General features: G+C 38.4%; 1 non-coding gene across 1 annotated transcript; it reads right to left on the bottom strand.

The window, feature by feature from the left end:
• Window positions 1-422: 422 nt before the first annotated feature.
• Window positions 423-529, bottom strand: LOC117310496 (U6 spliceosomal RNA). Its single transcript, XR_004524640.1, has one exon. It is a non-coding gene; the product is annotated as a U6 spliceosomal RNA (small nuclear RNA).
• Window positions 530-5,111: the final 4,582 nt, after the last annotated feature.

Below are 5,111 nucleotides of genomic sequence, written 5' to 3'. Positions count from 1 at the left end.
ATTATTATTTATATAAATTCTGAAAACTTTCTATTTGCGTATAAAATTGTGTACCTCTCTAGCTGCGTCACAAGCTTTTCCTTTCCTTGGAGCTTCAGTTCCATCTCATTGAGATGCAATGTAGTACTGGTGAGAAAATGTAAACCATAGCATCAATTTTGGCTTTGATTACTGAATATTTGGCAAGTATTCCCCCCCCTTTTTTTAAACATCTTTTTTGGAGTATAATTGCTTTACAATGGTGTGTTAGTTTCTGCTGTATAACAAAGTGAATCAGCTATGCGTATACATATATCCCCATGTCTAATCCCTCTTGCGTCTCCCTCCCACCCTCCCTATCCCACCCCTCTAGTTGGAGACAAAGCACCGAGCTGATCTCCCTGTGCTATGTGGCTGCTTCCCACTAGCTATCTATTTTACATAAAAATATGGAACGCTTCATGAATTTGCGCATCATCCTTGCGCAGGGGCCATGCTAATCTTCTCTGTGTCGTTCCAATTTTAGCATATGTGCTGCGGAAGTGAGCACCCCTCCCCCTTTTTTAAAGGAAATCTCGAATTGAAGATAATGGTGGAGTAAATATTTGTAAAGCTCTTTCATGACTCAACCAATGAACGTTGACAAAGACCACAGATCATTACATTTGCTGTCTTTCATTACTTTTAAGAGTTCCATCAACTGGTGCTGATTCATAACATTGCAGTAATATACTAAACAACTTCACCACTGTACTTTTGATATAGAGTCTGCTTCAGAACATTGAGCAAAATAGTTTTAATATGTATCATGCTGGGAATGAAGTAATAAGAAAAACATCATCCCATAAATCCAGATTTTTTTTTTTTTTTTTTTGCTGTACGCAGGCCTCTCACTGTTGTGGCCTCTCCCGTTGCAGAGCACAGGCTCCGGACGCGCAGGCTCAGCGGCCACGGCTCACGGGCCCAGCCGCTCCGCGGCATGTGGGATCTTCCCGGACCGGGGCACGAACCCGTGTCCCCTTCATCGGCAGGCAGACTGTCAACCACTGTGCCACCAGGGAAGCCCCAAATCCAGATGTTTTACCTGACTTAGCTGGAATACCATCTTTTTTTCTTATTGAGCTTAAATTCTTTTTTGATAAACGTAAAAGATTCAGATCTATCCCATGAGTTTTATTTCGTAGGCTTCAAATTGATATTTCTTCATAAATTTGGATGCACTTTGACACAAAATATATCCAAAGTGTTACCTGGGCAATGTCTCTTATATTACATGCAGTAGTGACCTCTGAGTTGAGACTGGTCCCAGGGGGTCTTTCACAGCACTATATGGGCTCCAAACCCAGAAGCATAGAGTAAAAAACAAGGGAGTCCAAGGTCATGATGCAGTATACCCTATATGACTGTAAATTTAATCCAAGAGCTCTCTAGTGATTATAGCTATCTGAAAATGGAGTGCATTGAATGGATAGATTGTGAAGTTTTCCATATTTGAAGTGTTCAATTAAAGTCAGAGTTTGGTAGGGATCCCACTTGTTCTTTTTGATTGTTACAGAATTTTCAGCAGTAGGCATAAAACTAGTAGTAGAATAAAAAATGGGTCTCTTCACCCCTGTCCACTTTATCTGAATACTAGTTAGAGACTGGGGATCTAGAGCACCAGGAAAAATTTCTCAAAGCATCCTTTTCCTTGTGGTATCACAGAGTACTTAATTCTAAACATCAACCATAATGATAGGGTCTAGACAGAGTATTGTTTCTTATGATTTTGAAAATAAATTGTCTCTAATTCTTTACCTATATTCATAACAATTGGAAATACATTTGCATGCATATTTGATCACGCTGCAAGTCTTCAGACTTCTTCATCCTTAGGAAAATACTTGAGGAGAAAAAGAAAAAGATATGTTTCACACCACATCCTATCAGCTCACAGTACCTAAATTCAATATACCAAATAAAGGCCACTCAAGGCAGTGAACACAGTTCATCTCCAGAGACAGGACTATCAATCAAATGATTTTGCTTCCTCTCCCATCCTTGAGCATCCTGGGACCTGGCTATTGGTCTTTAACAACAGCAACAACAACAAATCTGCTTTGCTACAAAACCAGTGAAATAGTCAGATCCTACCTGTATGTGTTCTTGCCTGTGCAGTAACCTCTGACTCTTAGCTAGTCTACCAAACTGTTATCTGTGAGAGACAAGTATGTATATATACAAGGATGTAGGATACTGCCTGGAAATTAAAAGACACTAACATAATAGAAAATATTATCAGTAAATTCTACTTGACTATGGGTAGCTCACATTTCAGAACAGGAAATAGCTGTCATGGGCACTGAGGTGGAATATGTTTCCATGTTACTAATATTTTATCAGCTGAAAAGTCAGTCCCTTCCAGGTATACCCACAACCTAGTAAATGTCAAAGATGAATGTAAGAGACTTGGGGATTCTCTTCATTGCCTTTATTAGTATGCATTAGTGTTGTTTTTGTAGATAGGTTCACATTTTCAGTGACTCATCAAATATTTGATCGGGATACTGTTCAATACCTTCAAGTGAGACAAAGGAATAAAAGGCCACCTATGGCCTTGGTGTCTTGAGGGAATAAAGATAGAGAATCTGGCAAATTCTGTGTGTCCCTTAAGTTCATTATAAAACAAGTACTATTCACAAGCTGTTACACCATGAGCAATTTAGTAGAGTCGATATCCAAGCCTACACCAATTCTCCTGGTCCAATTATTGCTGTGTATCTATAGGTCATTCTTTTAATTTTTGAGTTTGTGTATTTGCTGAGTGCTGAATCTCACAGGCATAGAGAGAGTCTTCTCCCTGGAATCCTCTCCTAACTTCCTTCCGCTTACCTAAATGTTTCCTCAGTTTAATTTTCACCTCCCTGGAGAGGCTTCCTTGACGGCTTAGGCTTTAAAGCTCTGAAAGACTACAGCAACTTTTGTGCATGCCACATGGGTGCCATTTATCTTGTGCGGGCGCCCAAGCCATCTATCCTTTGGTAGACCTGGGACCGAGCACAGGGGACTGCAAGTAGGAAGTGCACAGCACAGGTGTGCTGTGCACTCAGCCTCTCACTGTTCTGGGGGAAGCATTCCGTTTATTGGGTAAAATAGTTAGGGGGTGGAATATTATAATGAAAGAGAAAACTCTCAGATTTTATAATTGTGAATATATGAAATGCTGCCTTATCCACAGCCTACACCAGACCTATATGGTGATGTACTACTGTCATCCGTATTGCCAAAACAAATGTAAAAAAATAAACAGAACCCCTGCACAGCATGATACTGGTACTGTATTTTAGAAACTGACAGCAGGCTATTTTTATCTTTAGCCCAAGCTGAACGCTGACTTCGCCTTGATTTCCCTCCCTTGGCAAGGGCAGAGACTACAGCTTAGCAGCCTCTCTAACCTCCCACAACCCAGTGTTTAACTTACAGATTTATATACAGTAATGCTCAGCGAATGCCTGCTAAATCAGTGGGCTTTAATGTAAGGTACATGTCCTTGGAGTACACAGATAATTTCCAAGAGGCCCACAGGCATGGCTACACCTAAGGACCCCAGTTTTCAGATCTTCCACCGCCTATGTACCCTTTCTAAAACTAACCTGCCTGAACACACCTCTGGTCCAGGCTCATGCTGGTTCTGCTTTCACATGTCCACTTCAAAATTGTCCTCCCGCTTTACAAAAGAAAGGCATCCAACTCAAAAATCTGGAATCTTACTATAGTGCCTTACATTATACTGATAGCCTCCCAGATGCCAAGCAAAAGGGAAATTTGCAATACAGTGAAACTTCCTTTAACAAAGAATGGTATTGAAATGTGGTATTTGGAGTTATCTTGGAAAGTTCTGAATCCAGATACATTGTAGAATGGGGTGGTAAAGAAAAAAAATTGCTTAACGAACTCTCTTCCTCCATATCCCAAGCATTTTCAAAGAATTGAGTATCAGTAGAGTTTTGTGAGAGCAAAACAAAGAGAGCATTGTTAAGAAATATGGATGGTGATGGTACTTTCAGATAGGTGACAAACTCAAGGTAACGCTTTGTGCCTTACCCATCTTAGATTTAGAATTCAGAAGTCAGATGCAGTCATGAAGAGTATATTAATACACTTATTTAAATTGGAAAAAAATGAAGTCAGACTTTTTCTGACAGTCTGATTGGTTTCATAATGAAGACTGCCGTTGATAATTAGTTTATTTGACAAGTTGATTGCCAAATTTTTAATAAGCTAAATCTGCATCCCCACAATTTTGAAAAAAATATATTTAAAACTCATGATAAGATGAATCATTTTATATAAAACATCTTTTATTTTCAAAAGTGGGTTGAAATTAACAATATTTTAATTCCTCAAAGCTTTCCAAGTATATAAAGGTTCCTATAAGTAAGGGAGGAATACATGTAACTAGGACCCATTTAAAAATTTTCAGAATAGTTACGAGCACACATATTCCATAAAGGCAGGGGTCTTTATTTTCTTTGGTTCACTGTTTTATTTTAGCCTACAACAATACCTGACACATAGTAGACACTCAATAAATATTTGATGATAAATGAATAAAGTTTTCTGTATTCCCCTGGTACTGGTTCTCAGCATGTTGAAGAAAGAGCAGTATATCGACTTTTAGAATCTTTTTTTTACTCTTTCACAATTTTCCACTTGCCAAGTTGAACCTTTCACATAATTTAGTGCCATTTAGTTTTGTCTTTTTCTCCTGGATTTCACACATACTTTTTCTTCTTCTTTTTTGCGTTTAAGGGAAGGAAAGTTTGGTGATATGCCTCAATTCAATTAAGTTTTCTTAGAAATCCAAACTTTGGAAAGACTTTTATAGCTCCCATACTTATTAGAAAAATGAAGACAAAGGGAAATTCAATGACTTAAACTCACTGCTATTTCTAGTCAGAGTATACTGCTCTTGGCTGTGATCATAATGTGCTCTATAGTGAACGAATTGGCCTAACAACAATAGCATCAAAAAGAATTAAAAAAAAACAGGAATAAATTTAACCAAGGCTGTGAAAGAACTGTATGTTGAAAACAATAAGACAGTGATGAAAGAAACTGAAGACAACACAAACAGATGGAAAGATATACTA

This window comes from Tursiops truncatus, chromosome X (assembly GCF_011762595.2).
Source record: "Tursiops truncatus isolate mTurTru1 chromosome X, mTurTru1.mat.Y, whole genome shotgun sequence".
In the NCBI taxonomy this organism is placed as follows: domain Eukaryota; kingdom Metazoa; phylum Chordata; class Mammalia; order Artiodactyla; family Delphinidae; genus Tursiops; species Tursiops truncatus.
This window is presented reverse-complemented; position numbering and strand designations above follow the sequence as displayed.